The 21,459-nt window shown below is 41.0% G+C and overlaps 1 long non-coding RNA gene across 1 annotated transcript; it reads right to left on the bottom strand.

Moving 5' to 3' along the window:
- Nucleotides 1-15,894: 15,894 nt before the first annotated feature.
- Nucleotides 15,895-21,123, bottom strand: LOC106147756. The gene is made up of 3 exons (XR_001232704.1): nucleotides 19,188-21,123; nucleotides 18,232-18,320; nucleotides 15,895-17,495 (listed from the first exon to the last, which is right to left on the bottom strand). It is a non-coding gene; the product is annotated as an uncharacterized LOC106147756 (long non-coding RNA).
- Between the last annotated feature and the right edge of the window lie 336 nt (nucleotides 21,124-21,459).

Below are 21,459 nucleotides of genomic sequence, written 5' to 3'. Positions count from 1 at the left end.
AGAAATGGCATTCATGGAGATTTGCCTGAAGAATATGGAATCTATCCATAAATGGAAAACTTTACTTGTGGGTATAACTTAGCAAGATAGAGCTTATTTATTTTTGTGTGCAAATATGAATACATATACGCATATGTATATAACTGAAGCAATTCAAATTAAAACTAGGATTTCTTGAAACACTAACATCTGACTCTCTGGTAATCACATTTCCCTGACAATGCCCAGCTTGAGCTGAGAAACCCTCTGGTTGTCTGCAGTTCCCTGTCTGACCTCAGAAAACTTCTTGTATTTAAAACTGCAGAACTGCATACTTAGTCAGCATTGCTGATTGCGTGAATACAGATTTTATTAACTTGGACTTTAGTGGGCAGGGCTCTGCTTTACACTAGTATCGCTGTGAAAAACAGTCACGTGAAACTCCACATGGAGAGATGTAAAAACGAATATTCACTGTTACTCATGTGTCCTTTTCCCTCCACAATGTAGATGTTTTTTTAAAAAGTGTTAAGTGTTGCTGACACTGATTCACAAGGGTTAATGGATCAGAATATCTATACTCCAATCTCTGCTCCAATAATTACTACAGTGCATCGGAAGTTATTTAACCTCTCTCTGCTTGAATTTATTATTTAATAAAACTAAGATGTGGAGAATAACAATAGGATCTTCTCTATATGACGGATTTAAAGCATAAGTGAATTAATAAGTATGTTAAGAGTACTGGACACACGTTTGTGGTTTGGTGCTATCTACTACAGTACTTTTTGTAGTATTACAGTGTTGCAAAAATTAACAAAGGTGAAAATAAAAAATCACCTTTTATTTTCAAAATAGTGTCCAAAGTCGTGTCTAGGAGAGGACAGACCAAGATTGAGGGGTGTAAGATGTGGCAAGACGTTATCCAGTACCCAGCAGCCAAGAGGAATCTAGTTATTAGGTATCACAAGTATACAATAATAAGACTTTTCAAAAACATGAAATAGTGTCAAAACCACCTCAGGAATTTCTGGATGAATTAAATTATTTCAATCTTTGTTCAAAATTGATTTAAACTACATATTCAGTAAAATTTGCTGACTTTTGTCAAGTAGAAATATAAATTATTTCTGTTCTATGACATAGGCAGTACAAAAGCTTACGGTTTATTACCTCATAATATACTAACCAATTTTGCTCCTAGTTCAGGGATGTTACAATATTAAATTATCTATATAGCAATATAAAATTTTATAATTTACATTAATTACACACACACCCTGAATCAGTTAGCTTTCTAATTTCTAGAACAAAATACCTGACACCCAGGGCATTGAGGAGGACAGTTTAATTTGGTTCATGGTTCAGAGGATTCAGTCTAGGGTCAGCTGGCTTCAAGGAAGAAACCGCCTGGTGCAAGGAAATGGTGAAGAAAGCCGCTCCACCCAAGGGAACCAGAAAGCAATGAGAAAAGGGAGGAGCTGGGAGAAAGATGCACCCATTCAGGTCACATCCCCCTTTCACATGTATCACGCAAATAGGCACTACCTCCTAACAGCAGATTTAGCAACCAACTCTCCAATGGATTGATCCACGGATGAGTATAGTCCTGGGGACCAATGATCTCCCTCTGAACACATGGCGTAACTGGGGACATTCTCGATCTAACCCTGATGTTCTGCTGCTTGACCTCAAAGGCTCCTGTCTACCTGGTAATGTAAAATGCTTTTAATCCATCTCTAAGTCACTAAATTCTTAACAGTTTCAACATTGCTGAGCCCAAAGATTTTTTCTGAGATTCCAGGTGGACTCTTAGGTCTGAGTCCCTGTAAAAACTAAAACAGAAAGTTAAACATTTCCTACATACCATGGTACATTTCTGTTCTGTTATGGTTTGTGTCTTCATGTCCCCCCAAAGCCTCAGGCAGTCATAGAGTTTTTTCAGAGGTGGTCATAGAGGTTTTTCACAGATAACTGAATCTAGAATGTGTGGTTTGTGGTGCAGTACTGGGATTAAAGGTGCTGGGATTAGGGAAGGTGAGTGCTGGATCAGCCCACTGAGTGGATTGGCACTACCCTAATCCCAGTAGACTGGTTATAAAATAAGGGACAGAAAGAAGCTTGTCTCTTCCTCCCCTTGCTTGCTTTTGTTGTCTTCTGAAGCTATGAGCGATTTCTCCTCTGGGACACCAGGCCACCTTGCCCGGGACCCAGACAGCTATAGACTGAAACCTCCACAAACTGTGAGCCAAATAAACTTTTCCTCTTTTAACTTTGGGCATCAGGTATTTTGTCTCAGCAACGAGGAAAAGTAACCAAGACACGTTTGGAAAGGGACAGTGGGGGATAAAAAGGAACAAGACCACAGCAAGACAGAAACCCAGCAAAACAGACATGAGTTCTGCAGCTCTATGTGCAGCACCCAGGTATACTGGGCTGGGCTGCCCCTGGCTTTCCTTCAGACATGTCTCACGTTCCTGGCTTCTAGCTTCCTCAGGTCTCTCCACCTGTCATCTGTTTACTTTTACATTCACTCTACTTTTTTTCAATTTTTATCTTTTATTAGTATATGTTTGCGGTGCCTAGTGATTTCATCCCACTTCGTGATTGGAACATGTACATAACAGATCTTAATTCTTTTATTCCCTTACATTCTTCTCTCTATCTCCTGATTCCCTTCCCATTTGAGAAATATCGCTCTCCCTTCTTCCTATGATCTAGCTTTTCTTTTGTACTTTCTAAATTGAGTTCCTCATCTAAGAGAAGCCAGGCAGTATTTAAGCTTGTGTGTCTGTATTCTTCACTTGCACCATGATCTCAAGGAGCGCCCATTTTCCTACAAATGATGTAGCTTTATCCACTGCACCTGTGGCTTTACCCTCAGTAGTTCATGCACTGTGTCTTCAGGGCACATTGCTTGACTTTTCAGGTCTTCCTTCCAGATCTTTATAGAAGCCTCCACAGCCCCGTGAGTCTTCAATTCCGCATGTCAGAAAACCTCAGCTGGATTACATCAAAGTCTCCACCAGACTGAGTGGTAGCCAAGCCCCCTTGGACCATGGTTCCAGAAACCTTTGAGTACTTACCTGGATGGCTGAGTGATGGGGAACATTTTCCTAGGTGGTCCTGAATAAACAGGCTCCTCTGGGTTACCACAAAATAAAATCTTCCAAGGTTTCTCCTTCTACATACATGAACCTGTGGTAAGTGCAGTCTGGTTATTTTCTTAGGAGCCCTCAAGGCATCTTTCCTATTGTCCTGATGAAAGTATTTGGCTTCTTTATAAATGTTAATCTTTTCAGCAACCATACTTACTTTTGCTCTAACTTTACCTATGGCTCCTTTATTTTTACTATATTTTATTTTTTGCTCTTATCAGTGCATATATGCAGTAAATAATATTTCACCCACTGTGGAAAGCTGGTGTATGTGCACATTTTAATTCTTACTACTGCCTCTTCCCCTCTCCTACCTCATGTTCCCTTTACTTTTTAGTCCCCTTCCACCAAAATTTATGCTTTTCAAATTTTTCTGCTCTACCTTTGTCCCTAATTCTGACTATAAATCTGAGAGCAGCTAGCAATATCCATGCCATGGTCTGAAATTTGGACGCTCTTGAAATTTCTTCCACCAGACTAGCTTACCATATTAAGTCTCTTGCAGTCTTTGGACAAAGACTACTGGGGAGATGTAGGCCAGTTTTCTGCCAGAGAATAACACCTATAGCCTCTAGCCCAACTGCCAATGGAGTCCTTGTTTCCAAATGCAACTTCCTGAGCCTGGCCTTTATGATCTGCTTTCCTACCACATTATGGTCGTCTGAGCTCTAATCAGAATCACCTCATCAGAGTTAAGCTCTGTTTACAGCGTTCTCAAGCTTTTCTACGCTTCATCCCAAACTTTTCCAAGCTCCTTCTGCAAACCATTTCTGAAGGCTTCTAAAACCACATGGTCAGGTACAGTTACAGCAAGGACTCCATTTCTCTGGTACCAATTGTCTGACACCCTCCCCTCAAGTAGAGTTATTTCCTGAATGCCACTTCTCTTCCACACTCTCTCCGAGTGCCTATCGTCTGACCTAGATCATCTACAAGACCGAGAGAAGGATTGAGATAGCTAGGATTTCTACCCTAGAAAGTGATCTCTCCTCCTCTCTCTAGAAAGTGACCTACTCTGGCCATGGGAGAAACTTCTCCCCCTGAGACCTGTAGTGGGGTAGAGGACTCTTCTTATGATTGTCATCTCCAAGCCAATGAAAACGGAAGTGTCTCTTGATTTTGAGTTTTTTCCCACCACTGCATAGTTCCACTCTCATGTGTCAGCCACACAGTGTTCCTCCATCTGCCTCCCCGACAGCACCAGGTCCTCTGTGGAGGTCCTCAAATTCAACCAGAATGGGGCTGAGAGGATTTCCAGCAAACTACACACCTCAGCGTGGTCCATAATAGTCAAAAGCCAGGTCCCTTTGAGTCTTATTGCCATTGCTTCCAAGATTATCTGCCTACACTTCACAGTCTAAGGGAAGAGAATCACGAGTCATTGCGAGATCACAGCTGAGAACTGTGGAGGCTCAAATGCACGTGCTGAAATGCATCTCCCTGGAACTTCTCCACAACCTCTGCTCTTTCAAATGACTTTAACCTTGCTGACTCCCTCGTAGTGACTTGAAAAATCTTTCACGTATGTTCATTTTATACGTTCATTAAATCACTATTTTATGTATTTTAAAATACATTTTTTTCTGCCAGTGATACTCCTTTCTTGGTTTTGCCTCTTGAGAAGCTCCAAACATGATTACCATGTACACATCAGGGGCATAGCTTATTGCTGGCTTCAGTGCCTAAACATTCCACCCATACTCGGTAAAATGCGGAGTAACACTATGTATTAGTGTTAGTTGTCCTAAGTATATTTTACTGAGCCAGACCTCACAATGCACTACAGTCAAGCTTATATACATAATTTCACTGTTTTCTTTATTATTTCCTATTTATATCACATTTATCATCTCATCTCTTATTTCTGCCTTGAGAATTAAAACCATATCTTATTCTTGCCTATTTCCTTACTTTGCTCTTAGTAAATAGTATGGTGTGTATTTCAACAGCTAGACAATCTGGCAACAACTCCGTGAAGGAAATGAGAACGAGAGAAGACCCCTGCTTAGAAGTCATATTTAAGGCAGCATGAAGTAAGTGTTTCACAACCATGGAAACCATCATTTCCCCCAGGAAGTTGCTCGCATGGAGAGATGAACCTTTTCACATAACAAATCAATTGAATAATATTTTATACAGATTTATCCCATTTCCCAGAGAACAAATCAATACCAAGGTCTATTTTAAAGCACTAGACCCTGAAACACGAAGAAGTTTTGTAACACACCCAAGCTTGCCCAGGAGAAATACCACAAATCTGGAAATATAATTTACCATGAAACTGAAAAGTGAAATGCTGTCCCTATCTAAGCAATCAGGCTGGATGCTTCTCACAGGACGGAGTAGGCACCGCTCATCTGCAGGGAGCACTGACAGAGAGGACGCTGATGAGGACACCAGCAGCAGGACACAGGAAAGAAATCCTGCTCTGGTGCGAGATGTGAGAGCCGCGTCTGTTCTCAACATCAAACAGGAACACGGCCACACAATAAAGAGGGGGCAGGAGAGTGTAAACAGACTAGTGACTTTGGCTGCCCTTTATTATCAAGCACTTTACGTTAACAGATGAATAACTAGTGAACAAAGATACAATATGCACAAGACTCTTAGCACTTTTTATAGAGTTCTGAAGAGAGCAGTTAACAATGCATATTTTAGTTTTCCTTTCATGAATATGATTTAATGATGTATTCCATATTAATTTTAGAATTATGAAGAGATCAGGTATTTTACAAGTTGGTATTTTTAATAGTCTGTCAGATTTTGTTTTCTTTTATTTTGCATATCATATGTTTATAAAATGGTGGTGCTTGGATGGAGTATATGGACTCAGACTGCTAGCTGCAGTTGTAGCTTAGATAGAGAACTCAGCTGGAAAAGGAAATCACTCCCCCGCCACCCATCCTTTTCTTTTGGAGATTCATTGCAAATCCTAACTCAGCCTGGGGGCATTTCCATGGTGCTTAAAAGTTTGCAGTTCCTTGGGAATGAGCGCTAACCATGTCCCGAGGATCTGCTTCTGAGGGCACACAGACCACACATATTCAAACTCCACTGTCAAGCTGCATCTTCTCCAGAACAATTCTTTACCACACTTACTGTTTTTCTCTGTACAAACTTTAATGCTCGAGCTCATCTGATGGTGTGCATTAAGGGAGGTAATATAACTTCCTTTTAACTCTCCTGCCAAGACAGAGAGTTTTACATTCGCAAATCAGATTTCAGCTGGACTGAGGAGTCAGGGAAACTACCAGTCTCTTAAATGACTAATTATGCATGAAGTTAGGATGATTAGGAGGGCGCTCTTTGAAACAGAGGATCATATGTTGCTAAACAACACAGAGAATGTTAGCAAATGCTAATTGGATAATCAATCAAAAAAGTCCCTAATTCTGTTTAGAAAATAAGAACTCTGGGTTTTGAAGAAAAGATTTTTTGTTTTGTTTTGCATTTGGCCATCATCCATATACTCAAGCATGCTAATGATCTGATTGAATATGTATTTTCTTTATTCTCTGATTGATCTGTGGTTTTTCTGAAAAAGGATGAGGCGGTACTGTTAGGTTTTTTCTCTTCTTTTGCTTTTCAGTAGATAAGATCTCCTTTAGAGGGAAAAGGTTTAACTTAGATTAAGAAGGATTTAGATTCCTCCTTTAGAAGTTGGAAGTGGCTCCCACAACTGAACTTCGATCAGAGAAGACTTTGATCTGTGTGTACACGAGATGCCCGGGGAAAATCAGAATTCTGTCAGATGATAAGGAATTCTTAAATGACAGAACAGTACTTAAAGGAAGGAAACATATTTCATAGAACAATGTAAGAGGGATGAAATGTGAACTGTGGTAACCTTTACTCTCCAAAATTTAGCTCTTCCTTTGAATAGACTATGATACTGTCACGTCAACTGCCTATCTTTTGAGTAGTGCACTATGGAAAAAAAGGAGAATAACATTCATTTAGAGGAACAGTCGTTCCTCTGTGAGGAAATCCAGACTTAGCACAGTAGAACTGAGTCAGTATAATACAGTGGAGCGAGCACAGCTGGGCACCACAGTGCTACATACTTGAATTGCTGCTGTGCCAGAGTTCTTGTTAAATGATTGCTATGGTTCAGATCTAAAGTCTCCTCCATGTCTAATGAGCTCAGAAGCAGAGATCTTGGAAGGTGGCTGCAGCACGGGGCCCCATACTTGTCAGTGGATGAATCACTGTGGAGTTCGTAGTTGAATGTGTTGTTAAGAGCTGGGGCCTGGTTGGAGAAGGTGGTCCCAGGGAGCTGACCTGGGAGGCTATGTGCTTTTCCCTGCTCCTCCCTGCTTTCTTTCTGCCACAGGTTGAAGAGTGCCCTTCCACTGTGCTCTTGCACCCTGCCATTTCTGCCCTGACCATTCATGGACTGAGCTCTCAGGAACTTTTAGCAAGAAATTAACCTCCTCTCCTTCATATTGTGAGTGTCAGGTATTTCCTCCCAGAGGTGGGAAGGTGACTAACATAAGCACTAAGGGCAAAAAATGAATTAATATTTCCAGCTCCTAACTTCTTCCTCTATAACATACAATGATGCATATTTCAGAGATTTATTGGAAGAATTTAATAATATAAAGCCCTAATACATAGTAGGCTCCTAGGTCATATTTCTTAGAGTAGTAGTAATAGTTTCATGTTTAGGCATGAAACAAATACAAGGCATATGTGACAGAAAGTTTTATACACATTAATTCCCAGTATCAGAAAACTATAGGTTATAGGGTCAGAAAATTAACTTTTTCAAAGCTTAATTATGATTAAATAAAAAAATCTTTCAACTGATAGAAGCTGGGCAGCTCATTTTCTGTATTGCAGCTGTGAATATCAAAGCTGTCCATGGAAGGGATACCTTGACTGATGAACTTAATTGCACAGTATGTATCACAAAAATGCTTCTAGGGAATTAATAAGCACATCTGGGTAATGTAATATAAAAAGCATGCAATTACATTAATATCTCTTATCCATATTCATCAAGCAACGTTGTTAGTATAAGTTGGAATTCTGTGTGTCTTGTCCACTAAGTTAAAATGTACTTTTCGGTAAGCCAGACAAGTAGTTACTAATTAATGAATTTTCCTGGTTGAATCATTAGCCGTGAATAATTTGGACAACATAAGCCAAATTTGTCAAGTCTAATTATGCAGAGTCACCTCCTTTGAAATCATACCTGACAATGTGAGTTGCTTTAGACATTGCAGTGTGAGCATAACCAGCATATGTTGCCTTGAGGTAAAAGTTTGAAGAACCTTGCCTTTGTCTGCCGAAAGATTTTGAAAGCGTGTGACACAGAGTTTCCGTCACCACTGGTGCCTGAATGATTACAGTGCATCTTGGGACCTTCTTGCTCCACCAGTCACAGACCACGTAACACAGAAAACTGAGCCACTTGGATGTGGAGTCCCTCGTATGCAACATGACCCAGCCCATCTTGGCTGCTATAATGATTAACTGTACACTTCTGGGTAATAATATATTTTAGGAAATGTAAGTTATGACATTTTTTCTACCTACAAACCTACGATTACATGTATGTCATTTTCTAGTTCCTTGTTACTATTTCTTTGAAATATGAGACCATATAGATAAAAGGAAAAAGTACTGTTTTGCATGATTTAATTCTTTTAACCCCAAATGCTAATACTGTGGGATCTATACAAATGAGACTACATATCATTGTACCTCATACTTTAGTATTTTCTAAGCTGTGCTAGATTAATGTAGAAAACAATGAAATTTTACCCTTCAGGAGGATTCTTGAGAAATAGACATCCCCTGATGTAATTGCATATTTTACGGAAGAGCCAGATGTGCTTGTGAATTCTTAGAAGTATTTTTACAATACATACTGTACAGTTAAGTCCACAGGTAAAGGTAACCCTTCCTTACCTTAGTCCTTACATTTTGTCCATATATAAAGGCAAAGGCACTTGTCAGTTAATTCATGCTCATTTAACACTCAGTTTTCCATTTGGATTGCAGGGAGCATTTAGGCAGCTTTCAGTTGATAATCTCCACAGCATCATCAGTCACTGATACACATTTGAACAGGGAGAATAAGAAGTTACGCAAGTCTCCTTCAGCATAAAAGCAGGAGGTGATCCAGCAGTTGCCACTTAACTACCCCATATTCTTAAAAATATTATACTAGTTCATTAATTTATATCCCAACACTGTCAATAACTTATCACTTGTCCACTGTGTACTTGTAGCTCTTACCTAAAGGTTTTTTTATGGAGGAACTAAAAAAATCAAAAATCTCAAAATGATTAAATGGCATTTATGTTCAAATATGACTAATTGTATCTGAATACATATATTATGCTTAAACACACCTGAATAGCACAGGAATTAAACAAGTACAAAGGAGATGGAGCAATGACTTTATTTCTTCTCTGCTTGCATCTCAGTAGGGCCCACATGCCGAAGTCAATCTGGAAGTCTGGAGACCAATCTCAGTAGCTCATAGGACAGAAGCACCAGATGTTGATTTCCCCCCTCCGGGAAATGGCTAATGGGATGACTTATTACGTAGCATGTTTCTTTTCACTGACCACAACACCCGTAGAATCAAGATGCTGCCCATTTCCAAGTTAGTGTTCGGCGTACAGCTCACTGTCCTGTTGGCACGCTCATGCACAAGGAAATAAACTGATCGAGGGTAGAAAGCCCAAGTAGAGCAAAATGTTAATAGATTTTGTTTACTTGCATGAGCTGAAAATAAGATTAATGTTTTGAAAAATAATAAGCAACTGATAAAATTTGACTAGTCCCCAATGAAAAAAGCTGCAAAGTTTTCCACCTACTAAAACGAAATTCTTTTTAAGTTGTCCAATGAGTATTAATACCTGTTTTAATATAAAACAATTTTATTGGCAGTTTGGAACAAATTATAAGGATTCTTCTGCTTAGATTATTTCAAAAAGTTCTTCCTGTTTTTTCATTTTTATCTCAAAAATATTTAATCAGTTACTGGTTAAATTATACTATGCAATCAGTAGTTTGGTATTGTCATGATGTATATCTATATAGGGAAGTGTCTATGAAAACGCATATACAAATTAAAGCAATCTTATTTTAACATCCCAAGAATACAACAGTTACAAATGAAGTTAAAGAACTGTTTAGATTTGATAGTCATTAATTTAAGTAGGCTTATGTGCTAACAAGAAGTACTCTTAATCAAGGAAACATGTGAATGCATTGATACCTGACCAGCTTCCTAAAGAATTTGAGATAATAGTGGAATATTTAAAAATTGAAGCCTTTTTAATCAATGAAAATTACAGCAGGCCACTGCAGCAACTACATAAAGCCTCCTACCTCAAATCACTCAGGATACAAGGAGTAAAATTTGGAGACTCTCATGACTGAAATACAGGATCCCAACCTCCTGAATGATTCTCTTCAGGCTATAACAGGCTATCAATAAAAAGCCATGAACTCTCTCAACCATATGTAAAAAATAAATACAGAGAATGTTGCACACACAGCTAAATCTCATATTGCAAACTGTTTTGATATCTGTGTTGAAGTTCCAAAGAGAATACTCCAGAGAAATGTGGACAAAGGCTGGAGAACTGGAGACAAAAAATGTGGACAAAGGCTGGAGAACTGGAGACGGAATCCTCGGAAACAGCTTATTTTATTAAACTCTGAAGGAACTAAAAATGGCAAGAGAATTGTTAGAGTACTCTGTAATTTCTGGGCCATGAGCCTACACTGTAGGAAAAAAATTTGTGTGCATTTGTTTATTATAAAATGCTAAAATTCCTGAGTCAGACTGTAAACATCGAATCTCATTCTGGAAATTATCCCAGCAGCGGTAAGAATCAAAGCTTATGAAGAAAGAGATGAGGATGAATGGGAAACCCTGCTGACAGCACTTGCTCTCACTGATGCTCTGGCTGGACACAGGGATAGGAAGCCGTGCAAGAAGGCATGGAAATTCTCAGGGAGAAGCGTGCACGTGCTCTCAATGCCTGCAAGCGGAGTAATGCGGCAGACTTTAAAGAAGCGAGGAGTTTAAGGAAACGCTTACCGGTGGTATGATGCAAAAGCATCTGCTCATTGTTTTCCATAACTAACGCACACTGTGCTTTTTCAGCATCGTCACAGGTGTGCAGCTGACTTTGACACAAAGGTGCTATACAAAACAAACCAAAAAAATCTCGATAATACAGCAACAATAAATGTTTATTTAGGTCACAATTCATGGGCTACTGCAGACAGGTGATCTGTAAGGAAGAATCATAGAATAGGGTGAATGGTTAAATTTTACAAATATGTTACAGTGAAACATGTATTGTTATTAGTCTCCCTCAAAATGCTCCCCCTTGCTTCCCACACACTCATCCCCCCTTCTCACCCTTTCTGAAGCAGTGGTGGAGGGGCTCTCTTCTTGGTGTCTCCACTTGTGCTGTGTTGGCTGTGTTGATGTCCAAATCTATGTGAAATGTTTAGCTTTCATGGTCATTGTGACTGTGGGGAAAGCCAGAAGTCGTATCCAGGGGCTGAGGTGGGCAAGAACACCCCGTGCCCTTTACAGGCTCCCTTCCCACGCGACTGCGCTTGGCAGCAGCTTTCACCACAGTTTTAATCAGACCTCGTACAGACACGAGAGGACTTCTAGAACTCCTTCAGGAAGTGGCAGGAAGGGCGGGGTAAGCGCATTTGCGGGAGATTAATGCAATGTGCTTTCATTGTAATGATTATTAAAATGTTCATATTCACCATACATTTAGATCACACCACAGAAGCTGAGCTGGGCTCTTGGCTCAGCTCCACTCCTGGTGTTCCTCATTCCCCTTCTGGACCCAGAGGACCAGGACCAGGTGTAGCCTTCTGACCAGTGGCAGAGCTACACAAGCAAAGGTTAAGATCTCAGGGCTGCATCCTGAAAGGGGAAAGTTTAGTGTTTAAGCAGCAACACCTGTGCCATGCCGGACAGCGTTTCATGTGATAAAGGCAAAAGTCAGGAGAAGTCCACAGTGTGTGGAGGTGGAGTAGGGGAGTAAATATTCCAAACCAGCCGTCTGCCTAGAAAGCATCCCTGAAAATTCTGCATTTCAGCAAAGACCCTTAGTGACCTGAGGACAGCAGCCCTCTCTGCTCCTGTGGAAGAGGAACGTTGCCCTGGGCAGCAGCGTCCCAGGAGACTCAAGCCTCACAGGCTGAGAGCAGAGAGCCCAGAACCGGGGTTGTAGGACTGTGAAGCAGAGCCCTGGGGCAGATGTAGGGCTGGTCAGCTGAGGCGGGGCTGTGTGTGGCTCCTATCACCCTAGGGGGAGTTGGCTGTGGACTCTGAGGATGAAAGGACCCAGGTGTGTTCCTGAAGGACACCACGGCGGCTGCTCTGACAGCAGAATGTAGACTGCATTGCAGAGGCCATGAAATGAGAGGGGGTGCAGTGTCTGTAAAAGTGGTGACTGAAAAAAGGATAGGTAGAGACAGGCTAGGTGTATTTAGACCACCTACAAATATTAGTTGATCACCTACTATGTGCCAGAAAATTTACATATCATACATTAGTGGTTGTTACTGGTTAGGCATGTAGAATTTGCTGATAGTTTAGTTATGGGGTGGAAAAAAGAGGTCAAAGGCATCAGCAAGGAATTTGGCTTCAGCAACGATGGTGGATGACACTGGGGAAGACTCCGGGGGTAACAGGGTTGGGAGTCAAAATCAGGGGTCTGTGTTCTCCTCTTGCTGAATTTGTGAGGCTCACTCCAGGGAAATATGTCCACTAGATAAATGATTGTGCAAGTCAACAGATCGGGGAGGGGCCTGAGGTCAAGACTGAAACTTGGGGTCCCCCACCTCTACCTGTCCTCAAAGAGCTGAGAGTGGATGAGATCATTGAGCAGAACAGGTGAGTAAGGACGAAATACGAGTGTGTCCCACACTGTAAGGCAGGGAGATGAAGAAAAACAGTACTCAGACTGAGAAGTGGGAAATGCAAAGTAAAAATTAGAAAAGAAGTGGTTCTAGAAAACGAGTAAAGAGATTGACTGTCAAAACTTCTTTTTACAATCAGACAAAACAGAATTCTCAAGATTTAGGGAGGAATCACAGTGCAGATTGCAGAGGTTTCAGGTAGCAAAGTGCAAATGTCCCGCCACTCAGTCAGCCGGCTCGCTGGTCAGAGGCCTCCTCCTTAGTCTGCTTAAAACAAAAAGCTTTTCCTTCCAACACAAGGGAAAATAAGGAATAGTAATGACCCAAAAAATACTGCACTGAAATTGTCATTTCTTAAGCTAAATGTCAACTAAAAATTGAGCAGAGGAAGAGATATACGGGAATAAGACAGCACGACTACTGTCCTAGTATCACCCAAGTTTAAAGCTCTGCTTGCTGTCTATGCACAAATTAGCTGGAATGGAAGCAGACAAGTACAGCTGAGACCCCTGAAGTGTAGAGGCCACTTTGCATGGAGAGCAGACCCTTCCAGATGGGTGTGCAGGACAGAAAAGGACTGTATGCTCGATGTCAAGGCAACAGACAAGGAGGTAGTAGGAAGAATAGGTAGGAATTCTAACCAGCAGTTTGAGGTGTTAGTCTTTCAGCTCTTTAATACCTCCCTGTCTTCTGTTACGTGGCAGGCTTTCGGGATCCATTACACATGGATGACAAGTCTAGTGATAATGGGTGGAGGTGAGCTAACCCTGAAATCTGTGACACAACTTCCAGCAAAGGTGCCAAGACACACGTGAGCAACCCAACTTGAGTAGCTGAGAAAGAACAGGCCTCGTATATGGAATTAAACCTGTTCTTCCATCTCCCTAAATCCCATTAATATGCATCATGGAAGATTACTCTACAGATAATTTGCCTAGGTCATGAAGGGTTGCTACATTTACTATCTACTTTCATCTGATGGCTCCACTGATGACAGTACAGATGAACTGTCAAATGCTTTATTGTCACCAAGAAGTATTAGCAGTGTGTCTTGGTTACTTTTCTCTCGCTGCTGGGACAAAATACCTGATGCCCAAAATTAAGGAAGGAAAGGTTTATTTCGCTTACAGTTCATGGAAGTTTCAGTCCATACTTGGCAGATTATAAGGCACAGTGGCCCATGGCAAAGAGCTGCAGCTCAGGAAGGCAGAACACAGCTAAGCAGCAACCACACCCCAGGGCGGAATGGGGGAGGAATGCCCCAAGCACTGTTTTCCTCTCCCTTACATATGCAAACTATCCACCCCAGGGGGGGGTGTAACTCTCACACCCACAATCATTTAACTCTAATAGCCTGCCCCTCAAGCCTGGCCCCTTGAGGCTTTGGGGGGACATACAGATTCAAACCATAACACAGTGCTACCTCTGAAGACAGTATTCAAACTGAAAAGCATTGAGAATTTTTTCTTTACATTTAGTACTTAGTAATTCTCTTATTGGTTGTCATCATCCTAGAAAAATATAAAAATACATGGCTATATATATTAGAGAAGCAAGTTAAGTTTTAAGGTAACTTCTTAAAGGCAGGGAAAATTTAAAGACCTCATTGAAAGCAGTTGGTCTAAATATAGTAATTTCACATCCAACTTCCTGCAACTATGCTACATTTGGCTTTGAATAAAGATAGCCCAAAGAAATTTATTGTCTTCATGAAATACGAAATAATGACTTAAAGTTAGTATCTTAGACATGTGAAAGCTATATGGCCATTGGAAATGAGTTTGAGAAATCAAGTCTATCTTGGGTGATGCTGAGCTAATATTATGGTTACTAGTGTTGCTCATGACTGATGCTTATAATACTTAATTTTTTGTCAGTGTTTCCACTAAAGATATGTCCTAAATTTATTAACAGTCATGGCAAAAATAGCTGCTGTTACTGTGATGCTATATTGTGTATGTGTGTGTGACACATACACAATATAATTTGATCCAATATAAACTGGATCTGGAATTTAATTTTGCTTGAAATGGTGGTAAATAAAGTCACTGAGAGTTTGAGTACCTTCTAATACTGGAACTTCAATTCTTTAGGTCTGCTCTGGAGCCTTCCAAGATTAACATACCAGTGTAAAACATCAGAGCTTGGACAGTGGGAGATATTCTAAAGCATAAAATATTCCTGTTTCCTGCAATATGAAGTGTTATGTGTTGAATGAAATCCACCCATATACTGCATGCTTAACACAACAGATCTCTGCTCAGTTTCTACAACAAAAGTTGTCACCCGTAAACAAAAGCATGTGACATGTCCCCAAACAGCTCATTCAATGCTCCAATTGCAATTCTGCTCACTTTGCTTATATCCACTTCAGTAAACATTTGAGTGACTGTTCATGCCAAGCCTCAGAAACCCTGGCGATGAAGTCAGAGCCTAGGGAGGGGGCCTGGCAACGAAACAAGAACTTTCAGCAACGAAAGTGCTAAGTTCGGGGCTGCACAGAGCCAGCTCTCGGTTAACGCAGAGCGCATGGGGTTGTTTACTCAGAAGGAGCCCCTGCAGGCTGGGCCGCCACTGAGGAGAGAAGCAGATCCTCTCAGATCCTGTTGCCCACTTCCAGGGTAGATTTGATGTCAGAAAAGAAGCTGACAGGTTTTAACACAAAAAGCAAGTTCTCATGTAAAGGTTGTGGAGATTTTTGTGAATAAATATGTTAAAGATGAGCGCATTGCCCCGAGCTGTTCTCAAGAAAACACACTGAAAATAAAGACATGAGTAAAGGTTAGCTGAGACCCAGCAGGAGACAACAGGGATACAGGCGCATTCTTTTCTGTAATTCTAATCAGTCTTATTTATTTCAACATAAAGTTCAAATGGTCTTTGTCATGAGGAAAAGAGCATAATGTAATGTTGTAAATACTTTCTATCTTCAATTATACTCAAAGTCAACACTCACTTTTAATACATAGAGCTATCAGGTAAATAACACTGCTGGGATTCTTTTAAATATTTATACATAAAGTAGACTAGATTACATAAAATGTGCTGAGTTAAGATAAAGAATGTGTTCTGTAGAGAACACAGAGGACGAAAAATTCCTAAACATAGATAAAAAAGGAAATGTTTTTCTTTCTTCACTTTTTTAAGAAGGAAAATTTGGGGGTACTCAATTAGTAGATATAGTCTTGATGTTGGTAGTTAGAAAAAAAGTTTTTTTTTTTATGAATGAGGTCAAATATTTTTCCACCTCCTGCCTGGAGCCCACCTTACTAAATATATCCTAATATTTATGGTAACAATTGGGAATATTTAATGTTAATAAATATTCTTACCAGCAGATGTAGACATATAAGAATTTATTTTTCAAAAATGGCTACCTAAGGGTGAAAACAAGAGCCATAGATTAAACATAGAAACAGGCTAAATAAGAATTATCATTTTCTGCATGTGGAAATTTAGTTCTACACCATGTGGAGTTGTCCAAGCTCTGCATTTAAGATTACTGAATTGTAAGGATTTCAGTACTGATCCATTTTTAACAAGATCCTTTGTAGGAGCTATTATTTCATGATATCCTTTCCAATAATGTAACTTATTTGATTTTTCAAAAGATTGTAAAAGTAGCTTTCAAGAAACATAGAACAATCAAATATGTTCTTTAAAGTCTATGTATTTACATGACAGCATGACTCCTTAGAATTACTTAGTACTGTATTTCCCTAATTCAGGTTTTCAATGGATTGATTTATGGCTTTTTAGCACTTACGTTTAATGTCTTGTCTTCTGAGAAATGGTAGAAATAGTAAACAACCTATACAGTATATCTATATCTATAGGTACCATAATTTACATTTTTAAATTAACATTTTTTAATTTCTACATTAACATTTACAAAATATTTGCTGGCACTAATAACTGAACTTTTTTGGAACATTATTAAGGTTTAAAATATGACAGTATATGTTGAAAATTCAGTTTTTTCATGTACTACTGAGAGGAAAAATGATGGGTCCAACTGAACTGTATGACAGTAACATCATCATCAGCGTTCCTGTGAATCTTGATTCCAAAGATGGAAGAAAAAATTCACTTCCAGGTCTGAAGAAGCACAGGAATAACCAAGGCAGTTGCAGCTCCCGAAGTCCACAGCAGTGACTGGTCACCCTCTGCTTCTAGCTGGGTCACACTGCCCGGTGTCACAGACATGAGCTGTGGTCCCGTGGCTAGGCTCCTGCCTGGACCACAGAGGCACTCGGCATCTGAGGGTCAGGTTCCAGAGACCTGCTCCTCACATCACCGTGTTCTTCCCTTCCCTGCATGCGTCCTGCCACACAGGAAAATGTGGAAATCACACAGGGAAGATTGTCAAAGTCAGAGCTCCTGCTGCAAAGCGCCTGCCTGGCAAGCGCAAGATCGTGAGTTTGATTCCTGGTACTGGAAGAAAAGACAAAAAAATAAAAAGTCAGAGCTCCTCATGACAGCACGAAATGGGGCTCCCTAGCCTGCAGGGAGACTAGGGGACCCAGACTGGAGTGAGAACACACCCTTCCCTGAGTCAAGCTGTGGACTTGGGCAGCCCCATCACAGTAGTTACATCCTCACTAACACAACCGCTCCAGATGCTCACCCTGTGGGCAGAAGTGTCTTATTACTGAACTTGTTCTGAAAAATGGAGGAGCAGTCTAAAAGCCAGGGGCTGTTCAACATCTTCTTAATGTGCTGCTAAGTAATGTAAGTGGGGAAATGTAAAATTCTCGTGCTCATAACTACCACTCATAGCTGCAAAACAGAACACTAAGCAGTCAGAGCACAAGCGACCTTTTCGGAAAGGAGGAGCCCCATTGCTGCCAGGACCGAACCTACTCACACCAGTAGGTGGGGAGCGAGCAAAACGATGGCAGCAAACTCAGTGCTCTCAGGCAGCTACCGTCAGGGAAGGCACTTGATAGCATGTTAATTACACAGAGAATTACAGAGAAGAGTCCCTTCAAGTTAGGAAGACACAGAGGAAGGAGAGGGACGGAAGGAGAAGGACAAAAGGAAGCAAAGTGAAGCGGGCAGGGATGAACGAGGGCAGAAGACAGGAGACGGGGAGAGGCTCTCTTGGAGAAGGGACATCTCATTCTCACATTTAGATCCTATGCATTAAATGATGGATGACTCTGCTTACCCTATGTCATAGGGTTCATTCATGAAATTCTCTTTTCTGTAGTACAGTTTAGTATCTTGTAGAACATCTAGACTTCACTGAACAGTTTTCTGTTGCAAGGAAAATAATTAAAATTATTCCAATCAACAGGAGTAGCATTTAAGCCTTATTATGAGTATCTTCCCCTCAGTACAACAGAGGCCGTAGAGAACGTTATCTGGGCCTTTTACTATTAGACCCTGCAGGAGCAGTCAGAGAGATGAGGCAGGGAAGTCTACGAAGTACTTAAAACTTTGAACCCACGGGCAGTGCAGAGTAAAATGGAAACCCACAGTTCATATTTCAACTGCAGTTTAGCATGTGTCTGTGAGTCCTATTGCTCAGTGTATGCTGGGTTGAGGGCACTCGGTTGCTAAAGCACCTGGGTTTAGTTTCTTCTGATTAATACCTTTAGTTTTCATTGCTAACACCCTTACTATCAAATGTTTCTCACTTCAGCTGTCTGGATGTCTTGGACAGTTGAAACCAAGGTTCTGAATATTCAAATTGTATAAATTAGAATAACTGAATAATGCATGAACAATCTCTCATGATTTTCTGTGAATTCCATTTAAAAGTGCAAAATATGCTAGCATCAAATGCATTGCAAATTATGCGAAAATATCGAGTGAAATGCAGTGCTTAAGATTCTGGAGTAACTTAAGTTCCGTTACGAACACCTAAATGCCCAAGAGAAGCTGGCAGGAAGGACCGTCAGGGGAGCCGGCTGATGGGGTTGTTGTGCTGGGACAGCACTAGTCATAACGTAAAAATGCGACAATAAAAGCGAGGACAACAACAACGAAGCCTAGAATTTGGTGTTTCCCTCACCAAATTTTTATCTGCTGTCCTTGCATGCTGATTGCAGTCCTGATTACTGGGGAAGCGAGGCAGGCCCTGCTCAGAGCTGGTAAAAAGCCAAGGAAAGCACGACTCACTGGCTGTTTCTTTGGAAGGCCACCCGCAGGAGCTCCACACTGCTTTTTCCTGAAAGGCGTAATTTCCAGGTTTCCTCCACAGGCTTCTCTGTCTAAATGAAGTGTGCGCCTGTCCTCTCTCCGAATGGGTAGCAGTCAGCCCTGTGGACGCTTGGCCTGAGACAGTCACAGACAGCTGGAACACACCCCTCTGCCTGGGTCTGAGCTCGCTGGCTCCCATCCTTAAGTATTTCTTCATTTCTTCCATTCTCAGGAATTCATTCCTATCTTCCACAAGAACATGAACACTAGGAAGCCTTGTAGTGATGGCTTAGCATGGTCTAAAACAACATTGGGATTATCACGGAGGTCCTATTTGATCACCTAAATTCTCTTTGGGAGGGAAAAAGCAGCAAAGGTCCCTGGTGACACTACGAGGTAAGAAGGTTGCTCCAGGAGGAACTTTCCGTGGCCCATCCGCCCTGCTCAGCGCCTTCCCCGTGTGTGGGCTCTGAGCTGAAAGAGGGGCAAAGACCAACGGAGAGGAAGGGGACTTGCACCCGCCCCGCCCCCAGCTCTCCCTGGCCGTGCAGTGGCTTCCTCTCCTCTGCTCCGCACAGGTCTGCCGAGTCCCGTCCCACCCCACCTGCTCCGGACGTCTTGCTTCAGGCTCCAGCAACCTGCGCTCTCACCTGGTCCTCAGCGGTGACCCTGGCTTGCACTCCTGGGGAAGTCTGGACTTGTCTGCTAGATTCCTGTCCACCTGCGAACGTGCTTTTCAGGGTGGAACCTGGAACACATGAACTTGTTACCATTTACTCACAGCCTTCACCCTAAATTACAGCAACCCTTTTATGCATCTCATTTTCCTCCCTTGAGAGAAACGAGAGATTTATGTATTTTTCAGTCAGAAAAAATAAAAACAGTATATATTGATCTCATCTTCTAAGTGGACAGGATAATTAGAGGTGAAAGTGCAAAAGAATCTAAGGTGTCTGCCCATAAAGCACATGCCTTAGAAAACAAACAATGAAAGCATGGTTTTTAAAGACGATTTAAGAATAGGGTCAACTTTCATAAGGTTGTCTTATGCCATATTTTGTCCCCTTATATTTTTATTCACAATTGCAGACTAGAAAATGCACCTGAATGACTTATATTTCAATTTAATTTGGTGTACTTTCTACGGTCTCTGAATTGGAGAATTTAAACTTAAGTTGTATTTAAAAGTTAAAGAGTAAGAATTGCATGACTGGGACTTGGTGACCTGGGACCTTGCAAATTAGATTCACTTTCTGTTATTGCTTATGACCAATGTGTCCTGATGTCCCTGTTAGTAAAATTGTGTTTCAAATTTTTTTTGATCCTCTGTTTCATGTGTAAGTTAAATTCATTGGCAGCTGTCACCCCCAAGGAAAAATGTGAACACAAGTCAAGTCCACATCTGAAGGTGTCAGGTTGCCTTCATTTATCTCCTGTCCCTGGGAGGCACACAGCCATCAGACGGGAAATTCCAGGTAACCCTGCTCTGTATGGTATTAACCAAGCAGGTGCAGATGCCCAGGCCCAAGTACCAGGGGAAGGTGCCAAGGACACCTGTCTTGTGTTCCTAGGGAACAAAGCAGCAGGTGTCACGCCCTCCCCTCCATTGCAGGGGAGCAGCAGTAGCCCCTGCACTGAGCTCCCCCAGGCAATGGTCCTGTGACTGTGTGTCCCCTGGAGCTCATCTGCTGCCCTCTGCTCACAGACTGCATTCTGGAAGCAATCGATGCCCTATCTCACTCTCTGGCCCTAAGGAAAAAAGAAAGGATGTTAAATACCCTTGTATATAAATTTATTCATACCTGTAAGGATGAGGTTGTTCAAGTTTGACCACTTTTACAAACATTTTAGTGCTTTAAAGTAAGTGACACCTTTAACAATAGTTTAGGAATTTTTCCAGCTGAGCCATTTGTGCTACCAGAAAGACAATGTGACAAACTATATAATTGTGATGAGATTACATATCTATATGTCTAAGATACATTCAGTGAGAAAAAGTTAATCAAATGCCAACGGATGGTTCTATGTGTAATTTCATGGGTTGATTTTGTATATGTGCTGCCGAAAGGAATGCTATTTTTATATTTTGAAGCACAAAAGAACACCACACTAAATATCATCAGGTGATAATGTTGATGTGTTTATTAAATGCAATTAATATTTCTTGTAAGCCCTTGCAGTAATAACAGCTTCAGTGAATGACAAAGAAAGATGGAGTATCTGAGATCATTTTATTATCTCTGCTTTACAG

Source organism: Chinchilla lanigera, unplaced genomic scaffold, assembly GCF_000276665.1.
Source record: "Chinchilla lanigera isolate Chin_1 unplaced genomic scaffold, ChiLan1.0 scaffold00009, whole genome shotgun sequence".
In the NCBI taxonomy this organism is placed as follows: Eukaryota; Metazoa; Chordata; class Mammalia; order Rodentia; family Chinchillidae; genus Chinchilla; species Chinchilla lanigera.
This window is presented reverse-complemented; position numbering and strand designations above follow the sequence as displayed.